We start from the raw sequence: 15909 nt of genomic DNA, 5'->3' as shown, positions 1-15909 counted from the left end.
GGCTTTAGGCATCGCTTTTCTGGCCAGAGCCGGAGCGGTGACCTTCACGGGGTATGCGGTTTAATGAATATTTTTCGGGATTAATTGCCATCAGTTTGAGGTGCCTTTTGTGCTTTATGGACAGAGCTGGGAAAACTCTGACCCAGTAATGAGCTGCTTCATGCAGGGTTTATGCGCATGGAGCAATTAAAAGCGGGAGGTGAGAGACGAATGAACGTAGGCTGCGAGGCCAAGCGTGGATGAGCCGTCCAGCGCTGGAGTTTGGATTTGAGAATCGTTTTCAGTTGACTGGTCCACTGTCACAGATGCCATTATCTTCCTGGGCGCTAGTTGGGCACCTTAGCTGGGTGCCTGCTGCCTGCACGGCTTTTATGTCTCTTGCTGGAATACAACCCAGCCTTTTTGCTCTGCTCGCTTTGAGCCGAGAGCCGGTGCTTGAAGCTGCTGTAGATTTGGCCATGCTCTGCTGACTTAACAACCACTGCCTCAGCGGGTATAACTTCTTTGGACTCAAGGTGCCAGCGGAGGGCAATGGAAATGGTTGTGGGGCTGGGGGACAGGACTTGTGAGGAGAGGCTGAGGGAACTGGGCTGATTTAGTCTGCAGAAGAGAAGACCGAGGGGGATTGAATAGCAGCCGTCACCTCCCTGACGGGGGACTGCAAAGAGGATGGAGCTGGACTGGTCTCTGTGGGGCAGACGACAGGACAAGGAGCAATGGGCTCAAGCTGAAGCAAGGGAAGTTGACGTTGGATATTAGAAAATAACTTTCTCACTAGGAGGGTGGTGAAGCGCTGGAATGAGTTACCAGGAGAGGTGATGGGATCTCCATCCTTGGAGGTTTTTATGGCCCAGCTTGTCAGGGATGATGTAGTTGGCGCTGGTGCTGCTTGGAGCAAGGGGCTGGAGTACAAGTGACCTCCTGAGGTTCCTTCAACTCTCATTTTCTATGATTCTCTGATTCCCTGAGGGTTTTGTATGCATGCCATTGGGAAGCCTGGCCCTGGTGTCTGCTGGACGGAGCAGGACTGGGTGAGATGCATCTCTTGGAGGCTCCCTCGCACGCTCCTCTGCGGTGGGAATGATCTGCCCGGGTCATTTCAGTGCGTGGGTGCGAGTGGCAGGGTCTCTAGTCCAGTCCCCTCCTATGCATGTAGCAGGGTGCATTTCACTGCCTTGAACCCTTCGCGGGGAAGTGGGGCTAGCCCAGTCACGACTGTCTTGCTGCATGGGGTTGCTTCGTTCTCCAGGCAGCTGGTTCTGCCGACAGACTTGCTCTTGTGCGCCCAAGGATGCTTCATCCTATGTTTTCACTTCTGTTTCCCTTGCTTGTCACTTCCCGGCTTCCTCCAGATAGCTGCAGAGACAACAGTATTGGGCCTCTCCCTCTGGCTTGCCAGTCTCCCATGTCAGGTTTCCTCTCCTTTAAACATGTTGCCTTCCTGACCCTGTTTTTTGTCTCTCTGATGATCTTCTAATGCAGATCGCGGTGCTGAGGCCCAGCCATGGTAATTGGTTTGGCTTGTTTTCCACCTGCTCCCCCTCTCCTCCCAGTGTCACTCTCAGGAGCCCCAGGCGGCAGGTGCAAGTTGGAAGCAGCTGTGCTTCTCCCCGGCCCGGTGTCTGCTACTTCGCCGTGTCACAGCCTTGCGCCTGATTTAGTCCTTCCTTCATCCCTTTGCCACTGCATGACTGTTGCGATGCTGGGCTGCAGACCCAGGGCTGGATCCTCCTCCCTGTATTCGGTGTCTACACCTGGTCCTATTCCACCTTGCATCTAAATGACCTTTAATGCAAAGAGCCAGTGGCTCATCTTGCTCCTCCTCAGCCTCTTTTGTGACTTTGCGTCCAGGCAAAAGAGCATTTTGCTGCAGATCGCTGCAGAGAGTAGGATGGGGACCGGTGGCCTGGAGCTGCAGCAACGTAGGTTGGTTTAGGTTGGATCTCAGGAAAAAACTTCTTCACTGTCAGGGAAGCAGAAAAACAGATGCCCAGGGAACGTAAGGACTCTCCATTGCTGGAGGTGATGGGCAGCCACTGGTTGGGGTGATTTATGCAGCACCATGTCTGTACTTTGCTATGGGGATATCCCCGGTTTCTGGGCTTTGCTGGTTGCCCCCAGCCCCTTTCTCCTCCATACGTCAGGGGGTTTTAAGTCTCTCCCAGAGGAGCTGGGTGTTGGATACAGCTCAGGCTGGGGACAGGGACCAGTCTGTGCCAATGCTTCTGCTGGGACCAAAGCAAGAGGGTCCTGCCCCTGTGCTCAGGGTCAGATGGAGGCTGCATTTGGGGTCAGGAAGGGATTTTCCCTAGGGTCAGATTGGTATGGGCTGGGTGGGGGTTGCCTTCCTCTATACTGGGGGCACGGCCTCTGCCTGGGATCTCTTGGGCATGTATTAACAGCTTGTTGGGGAAGCAGGACGCTGGGTGCTGTGGTTCTCCTGCCTTCCCTGGGGCAGGCTTGGGTGTGATGTCTGCTGCTGTGTTAGGACTGACAGTACTTTTTTGAAGAGTTTAGATGATGGATTTGTCTGGGCTGGTTTGGACAGGGCTGAGGCAGGGGACTGGTCCCTTCCAGCCTGACTTCTCTATAACTCTTCTCAAATCTGGATCCCAGCTAAGTTTGAGGCTCGGGATTTGGGAGGAAGCAGCCCTGACACCTGTTCTTCCTGGGTGATGCCTGGACGTCTTTGGACCATGCTCAGCGCTTGTCATGGGATCTGCTCCACATCCAGCTCAAGGTGGTCCCTTTTCTAGTGCTTCATGGGGGTAGGGATGAACCCCTGGACGATGCCCATGACATCCCGGCTCAGCCGGGGAGTCCTGCCTTGATGCATCTGTTCCCTGCTGATATCCAGTCCTCCTCGGGCTGGAAGACTTGTTATCCAGCTGTCTGCTGCAGACTAAACAGTCCCAGCTCTTCCAGCCCTTTCCTCCCAGGTCCTGTTTCCCAGTACAGCAGGGTCATGGAGGTGAGAGGACAGATTTGAAGCAGATCCTGAAGAAGACAAGAGGAATGAGTCTGAGGCCAGGTCTTCTAAGCAGGTGGGCTTTCAGGGAGGTGGCAGGAGGCCACGCTCTGGCATTGGCACGGCAGATCTGTCGTTCAGACCGGATGATCTCTCCCTTTTCCCTCCAGAAAGGAAGCATCATTTTTTCCCAAACCTGGCCTGGAAGACACGGCTTTGGTCATGAGCACAGCTCATCCATCACCCAAGGGGGCCGCAGCACGTCACGAAGCACCTGGCCGGCTGTGGCTTACTAAAGCACATTGTCCGTGTTCATAATAAAAGGAGCAATAGTTTGCAGAAGCATCAAGGTAGTAAACAAAAGTTGCAAGTGGGACTAGCTCCATGGAAATTACTATAATTATCCCCTATTAGATCAACTTTCTCTGAGGTCCAGCAGCAAAGCAAAAGGTCCCTCTTAGGTTTTTTTTTTGCTGCTGGCACAAGCACAGCTGTAACTTGCTGTGTGGTAACGTAATGATTGTGCAGGATCTGGAAGGGGAGGGTGGAAAATAGCAGCTGGGTTTATCAAGAGAGATTAAATCACCTGGGTTTACATGGAGCAGTGCTGCTGGGGGGAGCATTGTCTGCCTCTCCCTTTCCGGCCCCTCTACCAGGAGATCGAATTATGCCTTATAAATTGCACGCTATCATTGCCTGATTGTGGCGTGGGGGCTGGATGCTGCTATCAGCTGTTTAATAGGGAGTGATGAATTGCTGGCTACCTTTGTGGATGACGAGCTGGGTCGTGCTGCCCTGCCTTGGTTTCCCCAGGAGCTAAAATTGTGGGGGGTAACAGTCTACACCAGTGAGTCTCAACCCGGGTGCTTGGAGATCCTCTGAAGGGTGCTGTGAGAGACCATACAATGTTAGCCCTGTTAGGTGGGCAAACATGATTTGCAAGATAAACCCAGGGATTTCAATTAGGAATCCGTAGCTGAGGTCTGTCTGAGTTCTTTGCAACAGAAAAACTGCTTTACATGAATCGTCCACGAATTCGGGGTTTCTTCCCCGCTTCTCCCGTGCCTATTGGAGACTGCAGCCCTCGGGGAGGTCCAGACTGGTGTGGCACAGGGGGCTGCAGACCAGGAGCACGGGGTGCATGGGAGGTCTGGAGTAGCAGTGGGCAGAGAGATGGGGGTAGGGCGTGCAGGTTAGGATGGAGGGGCGTTGATAGTTTTTTGGGGGGTACTTGGGTTGGTTCAGGAGCCCTGCAGGTCAGGATTGGGGACCATTGGTAAAGCTTGGGGGGCGGGTGATGACTTGTGGTGACTTGGGACTCTGCAGGTCAGGCACGAGGGATGTGGCCATGCTACTGTCAGGCCCGAGGTGCATCCCCAAATGCGGACGACAGCCTGGGCACCCCCGCCCAGAGCTGAACGGCAGCCGCAGGCTGCCTGCGGGCAGCTTGCCCGCTGCTTGCCGGCTCTCTCCGCCTCTGCCGTGAACGCTGCGCTCATTCCAACAGGAGCAGGCTTTGCTTTCCCTCCCGGGCATCCAGGCCCCGAGCCACGCCGGGACCTCGGAAAGCTGGCAGCCCCCGCAGACGGATCGTGCTGCCAGCGTCCCGAAGCGGACCGGCACGAGCCCAGCCTCTGCTCGCCTCTGGGCTGCCCGAGTGACTCAGCACAGCGCAAGCTGGCGTAGTTATTTCAAGCTGTCCTGGTGGAGCTGGCCTCCGGAGGAGCTCCTCTCTTCTCTCCTCCCATCGCTGCTCCAGCATCTCTTTGCCGGAGATGCTGTCGCGTGTGGCAAGGGCGTTGCGGCCCCGTCGGTCCGAGTAGCGGCCTGCCATGGCCTTACTGGGGGGCTCGGTTTTCTCTGCCGTCGTGAGCCCCGCGTGGTCCTGGAAAATAATCCACGTCACCGGAGGTACTGTTCTTCGTCCTTCCCTTCCTAACAGCCGTAAAGCCTGGCTTGTAGAGCGAGCAGCGTGCGGTAGGCTTCCCAGCGAAGTCTCTCTTGTAATCTTAAGTGGTATAGGTGTCAAGCTGAAGGAGCTCCCTGCTCTCAGGGTGGGGACACCAGGGAGGGTTTCCTAGGGTCCCATGTCCAGGTGTGACAGCTTCCCCCGGTGATGCTCACGGCAGTGAAAGAGAGCAAAGGGCTCCTGCTGGAAAGTTGGGGGTCCCGTGTTCAGCTGCACCCCTTGCTTGGCAGGTGAGAGGCAAGACCAAGGTCGTGGCTTTACAGTATCCAAGCAGGGACTAACAGGAGCCTCTGCTGTGCCCGTAGCTGGGTGTTTAAACTTGTAAAGGGCAGAGGATGCTGCCTGTGAGCTGTGGGCTCGCAAGGGAGCCCAGGTGTGCGCTATGTATAGGCTCAGCATCTCCAAGCTATTTGTGCTGGCAGCACATTGCGTCCTTGGCGGGACTGAGCGGTGGGGAGACGGGGAAGAAAGACCTTTGTCTTTCCTTGGGAAAGGGTTACGCTTAATACATCCCGATGAGACGCCGGAGCGGGCAGCGTGTTGCTGAGCCCCTGACAGCTGCTCCCGCGGGGCTCAGCGCTGTGCAAAAGGCATTGTGCAGCGGGGAAGGCACTGAGATGGAAATGTCCCCCCCGGTGCTGGGTACGGAGTGACACGGCCCAGCTTCTCTCCGCGGCTACAAAGGGTGAGCGCTTTGCTCTTGCCGGGTATGATGCAGCTGGGGGCAGATGGACGCCACCAATAAATCAGGTTTGGGGAAGGGAGCGGGGGGAGGGGGGACAGTGCTTCGTGCCCAGTGAGAAGCCGAGCGGCTGGTGGAGGGGTTTGTCTCGGTCGCAGAGTTGTGCAGGTTGGTGCTGCCGAGGCAAAGTTGTTTTCCTAGAGACCTCTTCTGCAAAGAAGCTCCTGGGATGATATTTTCCTCTCTAGCCCCTTCACCCCCACCCCCCATGCCCCCCAGTGCCAGCTTTGGTGTTCAAATGTGCGCTGAGCCTCCCCTTGCAAGAGCTTCAAACAAGCAGTTTATCTCATAGCCTTTTTCTTGTTGAAAAGACCTCTGGGAGTCGAGGACCGGCTCCCAGGGTCTGGTCCGGGAGGATGGGGAAAGGTGACACCTTGGCTTTTGTGCTGCTGGCTCGGCAGAAAGGCGGAGGGGGACCCCGAGCGTGGATCACCCCAGGGGGGCATCATAGGATCATAGGGAAGTCGGGCTGGAGGGGACCTCACACCATCGCCCAGTCCAGCCCCTGCTCAAGGCAGGAGCACCCCTGACCCTAACCTGTCCAAATTGCTTTTGAAAACTTCCACTGATGGGGATGCCGCAGCTCCTCTAGGTGTGCAGTCCGATGCCTGACTGAGAGAGTCCCGCTGCATCTCTAGCCTCCATCTCCCCTGCTGCAACTTGAGGCCGTTGCTCCTAGTTGTGTCTCCCACCAGCAGAGAGAAAAGCCCAGCTCCATCCTCTCTGCCATTGCCCTTCAGATATGCCTATCCCCTTCACCCCTTCCAGGCTCACCCACCACGGTTCATAGAGTCATAGGTATTTGGGTCAGAGCTGGGGGTCATCGAGTCTGACCCCCGGCCGCATCACGAAACCATAATCGACAATGATGTGCGGGGTCTGCTGCCACTGACGGGTCGCACAGCCTTGGGCAAGTCTCTTTGCCGCACAGCTCTGGTTCTCTCTCAGGAAACCGGGGGGTGAAGCTTTTGTCTTATCCCCGGGGTGGGAGGAGCGGGGCGTAATTTGAACCCAGTGTGAAACTGGGCTTCCTGGGGAGATGCGAGAGAGAGAGCGGTACGCGGGGAAGGGGTGCTGGCGGATCCCCTACAAGCTGGGGCCCAGGGAAGGCAGGTGGCAGGTGGACCTGCGTGCTGCCATGATATCCGAGCCCAGAATGGCCGGATCAAGGGGGCAGGTGGGGCAGGACCCTCATCGTGGAAATGGCATTGAACTTCCTGGAATAATTACTGCTCGATGCCTTCTGGTGATGCCACATAGCAGGACAAGGGGGAGATGGGTATCCAGCCATAGTATACGTGTGCTGGATGGGGAAGTGGAAGGGGCCAGTGGTTTGGGCACCAGCTTGGAGGCCTCTGCCACAGCCTTGCTGCATGACCTTGGGCAAGTCACTTAGCTTCTGGGTGCCTCTAGGTTACAAAGGGGGGTTAGCACTACCTCCCAAGTAGTGAGAAGTCCAGGGAAGATTGTGAGGTGGCTTGAGGAATATGGGAGCTGCTGCTAGGGCAGGGGCAGCTTGCAGGAGATCACACCCTGGACAGCCCACGCCTCATTCCTTCTGCTGTCAGCGATGACGGCAGACCACGTGGGGTGGGGAAGGGGGACTGGGTCTATGGAGAGCAGCCCCCTCCTCCACCAGGAAAGGTAGAGGATCCAGAAGCCAAGGACCCGGCTTGGGAGGTATGGGGTTGTGCAGAGGGAGTAAGGCCAGGGCGGCGGGGGGATGTGGGTCCCTGGCTGTGAACCTGAGGACTTGTGGGGCTGCCCGGTGTCCTGCTGCGCCAGCTCCTCCAACGTCCTGCACTGGGGTCCTTTCCCTGCTCTACCTGGTGCTTCCAGGGACCACCGGTGGGAGACGGGTGAGGTGAGCCCTGTGCATACAGGATGGGGGGGAAGCTTTCCTTGCAGCTGAGGGTCACGGCATAAGACTGTTCCTGCAGCTGCAGGGGCTACACAGCAGGAGAAAGGGAGCCCTTGCCCCTCATGAAAGATGCCAGGGGTCCTGCAGATGCCCTGGCTGTGCCTCTTTCCCTTGCTTTCTTGGGGATCCTTGCCGGGAAACTTCCTTAGTTTCCCCCCCTATTGAATAACACCGATGCCCCTGCGCGGGTAGACAGAGGCGATGATTCCACCCGTATCCCAGGCTGGGTAAGTTGTGCCGATGTAACATCCATCGACATAAGGCCCTGCTTGACACAGCCCTGGCTGGGATGATATAGTCAGGGCTGGTCCTGCTTGGACCAGGGGCATGGACTAGCTCCCCTCTAGCCCTAACTTCCTATGGCCTGTTACATCTGCCTAAGTATAGAAAAACCATTGCAGCTTTAACCCTGTTTCATTCAGGGTTAGCGTTACAGTGATTTTGCTCTCTTGCGCTGCAATGGCACATTGGGGCAGCTTGCCCTGCCTTGGACACCCCCCACAGTTTGCCCCTAGGCTGATCTCCATCCACCCCCCACTCCCCAATTCTGTGAGCAGGTTTGGGGAGGGTTTGACATTCCTCCCAGCTGCTGCTCTCCCTTTAAAAGCTCTCAGGCACTCGTGTTTCTGAAGAGGAGGTCACATTAGGTGATGGGGAAGGCATCAGACACAATCCTGCGATTAATATTAATGCAATCCTTGATGCATTTGCGGCTTAGGCTCATTCATCAGGGGAGAAGAGCAGCCGTGAATCAAAGACGCACCGCGGTGGCTGCCGAACACGGCACCAACTCCTCTGCCAAGACCCGGGGAGGGGGAATATAAATGAGGCCTAAAAATACTCCAAAGTCACATTTCTGGAGACAAGATAATTTGTGTTGTGACTGTGGGAGAGAAGGGGACCCGGGCTCCGAGGTAATGGGATGCTCCTAGGAAGGAGACTCTAGGGACAGCCATGGGAAGAGGTTGCATGAGCAGAAAATGAAGCTGGGGGGATTAAAGGCAATACTAAGGAGCCAATTTGGAGCTTGGTGTAAGTCCAGCACAGTCGGAGGGCTTTGTCCTCAGGGGCGTATCTGGGGCCAGCTGCAAAGCCCATCTGAGGACTCTGGCTGTGGGTGATGGACCTCGTCGGTACAATGATGAGAGACATCATTGTAAGCATCCGCTTGCTTGGGGAACCAAGGCAAAGGGGATTTACTAAGGGCACACGAGAGCTTAAGACTCTGGATGCAGCATGAATGGGAAGGAGGGCCGGCTGGCATTTGGGGCGGCCGCATTGTCTCTCGGGGAAGCAGGAAAACACATTTCAAGACACAAAACAGGCCAGGATCAAGAGCTGGCTGTGGAAGGGAATCTGAGCTCATGCATTGCAGCATGAAGAAGCTGGTTCCCCCCCTGGCCCCGGCAGCCTTTTTTGCTTTTCAAAAGAAAACAAGGGAATAAAGAGTGAAACAGTCCCCATTACTTATGCCTCTGTAGCACTTTTACAAAGCCTGTCGCTGAAAGGCGGCCGTCTCTGGGGTGGAACGCAACGCCTGGGGACACCCATGGTCCCACAGTGTGGGAAGGCTCAGGAGGTAGCTTGCACGTAGTTATTGTCCTGGTAGTGTCTTTTGTTCATGGGTCTTGAAAGCCCTTTGCAAGCACAAATCCATCAAGCCTTGCAGAGCTGTTTGGCCTGCGAGGGGAAACTGAAGTGCTCGCAGGGGGCCCTAGTGTTACAGAGAGGCATCTTGCTGGTGGTGAAACCCCTTACCACAAAATAAGACCGGGGGAAATGGGCACAGACACATTTGTAGGCTCAGGGTCCCAGGCCCAGATATAACAGCATACCCCAAAGCTCAGCGCAGCATCAGCTGTATCCAGTGTCTGCCTGCCAGCACGTGTATAAAGGCCTTTTCTGATGTGCCGGTGCTGAGTGGATGTTCTCTAGTGGCCAGCACGTGCCCAGAGAGTCAAATCCTTGTCAGCCCCTCTAGATTTTGCCCCAGGGACCCGGCGTCAGCAATAAACGGGATGATTTCAGCACCTGCTCTGTAGAGCTAGGTTAGGAGAGTCATTTGCGACGGTCTGCTAGTAGGGAACGTGGCTTCCTATCTGCTTGCTCGTCTTCAGTCCAGGGAGTCCTTCCCAGCCATCTGCTCTGGCTTTGGAGTGGTTTTCGGATGGGCTGGTTTTTGGACCTGTTATCTCCCGAGTTGATGTAAGTCCTACCTTACTGCCTCTCCCTGGGGGATACCTCCATGCTGGCCAGCCATCCAGATGTGCAGAGCATCTCTAACGATCCAGGACTCCTGGGGCGCTAGGCGTCTGGTAAGTCTGAGTTATTTAAGGCTGAGGGTTGGTTGGTGTATTGATCTCAAGGATAATTGTGCAACGCGGTAGTTGTTAGGTCCTCGGGCACATTATTGGTTGGGTTGTGGTGTGTCCCTGGGTGAAGAAAGGGAGGTGGGAGGGTGAAACCTGATGGGTTACAGGAATAGGAACTCCCCTTCCTAGAGCATCCTTCATCCTGACAGGCGCGTTGAACACAGGAATCGATTCGGCCGCCTGCGCAGGGTGTTGACTCTTGTGGATGAGGAAAGGGAAGGATATTGTATTTAGCTGATACAGCAGGGGGAAATTTAAGACGAGGCAATGTGTCACCCTCCAAATGTGAAGGACCTTCAAGAATCAGAAGGGGCATATCCTGTCTTGGCGTCCAAAATCACCAGAAAGGGCATTGGAGGCATTTGTGAGGTGCTACATGTGCGGGGAGGGTCTGGGGCATCAGGACTCCTGGTCCTTCTTCCTGGCTCGTGTGGCCGTCAGCTAATCATTTCCCTGTGCACCTCACTTTGTCCATCTGTGAAATGGGGCAGATGGCTTTTTTCTGCTGCTTGCTTGGCCCCTGTCACCATAGCACTTTGCTGCCTTTATCGGCTTTATCCTCACAACAACTGTGGGTGCAGGGAAATGCTGAGAAACTAGGCCCTTCCCTCTCAGTTACTCAAGGTCTTCCCTGTCCCATGTTGGCCCTGTAACCCCTGGATCTTCCTTCCACTGTTCAGAATAGCAACACGTGCCCCCGGAGAGGTGTTGTGAGGGCGCATTGCTGTCTGTACTGCTACAACTCTTTGCTGGGATGGTTTTTGGGATGGGGATGCCTCTCCAGGAGATCTGATGCAGTCCAGTGCGCAGGTGCCTCCTCTCCCACCTGGAAGGTTTTGTCCCCGAGTAGACGTGCCCCTTGCCAGCACGGAGAGCTGACCTGCCTGACGTTCGGCAGGGGTGAGGAGATGCGTCTGACCTGGCTCTCTTTTGCAGACTATCAGCTCTTTGCCTTAGATTATTCCTTATCTCGTCTCCTGCCAACAGCTTTGTTTAGAGAGCGAGAGCAGGGAAGGCACCCTGCCTTTGTGTGTGCGGCGGAGCTGGCGGTTGAAAGCCGGCACCGTTGGGTACCTGTTTTCCTTTGAACAGCACAATAACTATGGAAACCCGCCCCAGCTTGCGGAGCTGAATGGGTGCGATGGCTCTCTGGTAGTGTTTGGACAAAAGGGAGAGACGTGTTTGGACAGGCACGGGAACAAGAGGTCGGGCGGCAAGGCATGGCCGTATCTGTGTGTCTTTCTTGGCGCTGCTGATGCTGACTCCTGGGGGAGGGCAGGAGGTTTGAGACATGGGAGTCCATGCTGAAAGCCTCCTCTCTTTCCTGTGGTGCAGCAGAAAGTCATGGGGAAGTCAGAAGTTTTCTGTGATTCCCTGGATGATTCCTAGACTAGAAATTATGGGCTTCTGGGCTGGTTATGACTTGACCACCAAACCATAAAGGCTTGGTTGTGTGGGTTTCTTCGTCGTGGGATCATAGGAAACTGGGGTGCAAGGGATCTGGAGATATCATCTAACCCAGTGCGGAGCAATCTTTCTTGGCAGGCAGGCCACAAATTCCCTCCCCAAGTACCACTCAGATCCCCTTCTCCCACCGGATCTGCTGCTTTTCTGCTCCCTGCCCTGTCTGCTGCTCTGCTTTCTGCTCCCTGCCCTGTCTGCTATTGTGCTGCTTGCTCCCTTCCTTGATCTGCTGTGTGCTGCACACCTGGGCTGCCTGTGCCCCGGTTTGGCCACCCCTGCCCTAGTCCATCTCCCCCTGCAGCAAGGCCGAGTCAAATGATCCTGAGGTAACTTTTGGCTGGTGCCTGTCTAACCCGTTCTTCAGAGCCTCCAGTGATGGAGATCCCACAGCTGCTTTGGGTCACGTGCTAAACGTAAGAGCAGCCACGTCCTGGGCAGAGGTGAAGTGTGGAGGGGATCGACTGATACGTCTGTCCCTCCTTGCTCCACTGGATCCTGTAACCGTGCGTAGTAAGGGACCAACCCAATGCCTGCCTGGCTGATAGCAGGCAATACATCTGCTGGGATAGGCACTCATTGGATGGGGCTGCCCCATTTCCCCTCTTGCATCCTGGTGCACGCGGAGGAGCCTGGTGCTATAGCTTTCACCCACTGTTTTATATCTATAACCATCTATTTAGCCATATGGGATCATTGATTTCCTTGTGCCTTCCTGGCTGCTTTTCCTTCTGTGGAGGTGGCAGTATCTCCGGAGACAGGAAATTGTGGATTAAAACTCACTACTTATGCCAGAGGGCAATGCTCCCTAGGTGGCGGGGTAGGGTGGCCTTTGGTGTGAACACCAAACTGGACTCCAGTCTCGGTCACACTGGGTGAAACCTGGAGGGGCTTCATGGATGCACTTTGCCCCTCGCTAGGAAATGGGCGGTCTGGGGAGATAAGAGCCCAGTGACTAGTGGCAGGAGAGACTACTGGAGTGCAGGGGGTGTAGGGGCTCGCTGCTTTTAGCTTGGAAACCTCTGGACTTGAATTCTGGCAGTGACCCACCCAGGAGTCTCTTACAGCTGTCGTGGAAGAAGGCGATGATGCAAAAGGCAAGGATTTCTTAGGGCAGTGGTTTTCAACCTGTGGTCCATGGACCCTATGTTGAAGGGGTCCACAAACGATGACTGTGATTAATCAAAAATATGTGAATACTTTCCCTTCCAGTTCAAAGGGATCGTCACCCCATTCCAAATTTGCAAAGGGGTCCACAAGTGGAAAAAAAAAAGGTTGAAAATCCCTGTCTTAGGGTGATCTCTTTTATTGGACAAACTGGATAGTTGGGGGTGTGACCACAACTAGCCCAACAACTGGAGTTGTAGGAGGGGGTGAGGGAAATCCCTAGGGCTAGAAGACAAGCAATTAGCAGAAGAAAAGAAGCTGATTACTGGGAGATTAAGGCCTGTCAAGAGGGAGGAGGCTCCTTCTCCCCTTTCCTGCTGTGGGGAGACTTCAGGAGGCAGGTAGATTGCAGTGGGTATGCTATTAATGTGATATAGTTTTACTGTGCAGTAAAATACTATTCAGTAAGCCTTCCCTGTGAGTGCGTCTACACGTGTACCTTGGTGGGAGCAAATCTGCTCCCAATAGGAGCAGCCTGGTACAGGGCTGCTCCTGCCCTGCTCTGCCCCCCCTGGAGCAGCCAGGGGGGAGCTCTAGGCTCCCCTGGGGTGCTAGCCTAGGGGCTGGCAGGGAGCATGGGGGCCAGTCCCGATGCACATGGGGCCGGGAGAGCTCTGCCGGCTGCAGCAGCAACTGTCTTTTGGCCCCCATGCGCATCGGGAGGGGTCCTGATGTGCACAGGGCTGGGAGACTGCCGCCGCTGCAGCCAACAAGCTCTCCTGGTCCCGTGACCTTTGGGGGATACAGCTCCCAGCGAGCCCTGTCCCGGCAGATGTCCCAGGAGTGGGACAGGTCCCAGCCAGTCAAGTGGGACAGCTGCTGGTGAGCCCCCAGCTGAGTGGGGAAGCAGAGAGCTCCCCAGTCCCAGTGCTGCTTGGCTCCTGGCTCCTGTGGGTAGCCAAGAATTGGGAAGCGGTGGGGGCAAGAGTGGCTCTCCCGGTACTGATTAGCTTCTGGCTCCTGGGGGCTGCTGGAAGCTAAGCAGCACCAGGACTAGGGACAGAGAACTCCCCTGTCCCCTGTGGCTCCCCTCCTGGCATGGCTGACTGGGAGCAAATTTGCTCTTGGTCAGCATCTACACAAGCGCTACTGCACAGGAATTACTGCGCAGTTAATTTAGTACCTGTGTTTACACTGCACAGTAGGGTAATTTACTGCGCAGCAAATGCCATGCATGTGTAGACGGTGACACTTTGCTGTGCAGTAGTTTAGTCTACTGCGCAGTAAAGCACCTTGTGTAGATGCACCCAGCATGTCTTAAAACCAGTATCAGCGTTAAGTCCTTGGCTCTTAGTGTCACAGAGTCATAGAGAAGGAGAGCTGGAAGGGACCTCCAGAGGTGGTGTCCAGCCATCTTATGATCCCACCCCCCAAGTTCACCTTTGAGAGGTGCTAGGTAGATTTCCAGTGAGTACAAGGATAGTGAGGTCAGAGAGAGTGAGTGGTTTTTTGTGAGAAATGTGCTCCTAGTCGTGTGTGTGTGTGGCTGGATGTGGTGGGTAAATCCTGGGGCGATAAAGCAGGATGACCTGTGAGGACAGGCAGGTCCAGTCTGGGAGGGTTGGGAACTGCTCAACTCCTCTGAGTGAGCCTTTCTCCTGCCCGTGTTGTGGGAGTAGTGGGGGCGACACGAGAGGCCAGAACTCACTGCTTCTCTGGCTCCGGAGGATGTGCGCTGAAACGTGCCATGACCCGATATCTCACTGACATCCACTGGGCTCGTCGCAGCTCGTGCGTTGACCAAGGGGAGGTAAAGACAGGGGACCCCCGCGTGGAGAGCATCCCTTTCTCATCGGAGTGGCTTTCAGCAGCAGCTCTGCTGGCACGAACCGTAGGGAACCCTAAGCAGAGTAGGTGCTTTAGGGGCGAGGCATGATGAGCTGCGTGTGGTGTTGTGCTCAGGTGGGCTCTTCAGCAGGAGCTCCTGTAGCAAATGCTCCCAGACCAGGGCGACTCTTTTAGAGGCGGGATCAGGACTCCTGGGCTCTACTCCTAGCTTGGTCATTGGCATTGCAGGTGTAAACTCACCTCTAACTATGGAGCATGACTCTTCTCAGTGGGGGCAGTGATAGAACAAGGAGCAATAGGCTTATGTTGCAGCTAGGGAAGTTGAGGTTGGATATTAGGAAAACCTTTCTCACTAGGAGGGTAGAAAAACACAGAACAGGTTGCCCAGAGAGGTGGTGGGGTCTCCATCCTTTCAGGTTTTGAAGACCCAGGTAGACAAAGCCTTGTCTGGGATGTTGTTGTTAGGGCTGGTCCTGCTTGGAGCAGGGGGTTGGAGTAGATGTGATCTCCTGAGGTCCCTTCACCCCCGTTTTCTGTGCTAGGATGAAGGCTTTGCATTGTGTTTATCCTCACACCTTTCCATGGGGCTTCAGGTGCTGTGATAACTGTGGACCAAAGAGACCAGCAGGAAGCTTCAGAGGTCATCAGTCCAACTCCATTGGCATCAGTCATAGCTGTAGGTGAGGGGAAGGCAAGGCTGGCCCTATCTGAGGGTCTGGCTGGTCAATTATAGATATTAATGAGCCCTGCTGAGCTGGTCTGCACCATATGGACCTGCTTGCAGAGAAAGGACCTGCTTTGAGGTGAATGATTTATATTATATAAGAGTCCTGCTGAACAGCCCGTTCTTGATGCCCTTTGAAAGCAAGGGCAAAGCTGATTGTATCTGCTGGCGCTGCCAACGGCATTAACGAGGGCCAGTTTAATTCCCATGACTCAGGATGGAGCCTTAGTCACTGAAGAGCCTTTTCCCTTTTCTGTGTGTCCGGTTCAAAGTCTGCCCTGGAGCCCTTTCCATGGGACCCACCTTCCTGTCCCCTGTGTACGTCTTCTGCCTCACCCACCCAGTCTGAAAGAACAGTGAGCACTTTCAGGGACCCCCAGGCATCAACAGATGCAAAATCCTTGGGGCCAGGCAGGAAGGGCCAAGTCCCTGGAGCATCGTCAGCATCCCCTTCTAGGACCTCTGAGTCCAGGCCAGGTGTAAGGGTGATGGTAGGTGCCATGAGTTGAAAGCATCACTGGGGGAAGGAGAACCAGAAGGAAGCACAGGGACACTCTTGGTCCAGCAGCCTCAGTTAAAAACCCCCTGTGTATTTGTTACACCGGGCCTCTGTGTCTTCTCTGTGTCATTGGCTGACAAAAATGCTCTGGCACTTGTCTCCGACCTCACCGAACAGAGACAGTCCTTGTTCCCCATGCTCAACATCTCCTCTTGTGACATCCTCAGCACCCTGCCTCTGTGACTCATCCTTTTCTGCCAGGCTTGCGGCCCCGAGCAGCTGCTGAGCAATGCTTTGT

General features: G+C 55.1%; 1 protein-coding gene across 6 annotated transcripts in view; it reads left to right on the top strand.

The window, feature by feature from the left end:
* The window catches only part of EFR3B (EFR3 homolog B), a 131756-nt gene that overhangs the window by 44709 nt on the left and 71138 nt on the right, over nt 1-15909 (top strand). The window lies entirely within an intron of this gene.

Source organism: Crocodylus siamensis, chromosome 1 (assembly GCF_052110815.1).
Source record: "Crocodylus siamensis isolate JL-2025a chromosome 1, ASM5211081v1, whole genome shotgun sequence".
NCBI lineage: Eukaryota > Metazoa > Chordata > Crocodylia > Crocodylidae > Crocodylus > Crocodylus siamensis.
The sequence above is the reverse complement of the archived record's forward strand: the minus strand, read 5'-3'. Positions and strand labels throughout refer to the sequence as shown.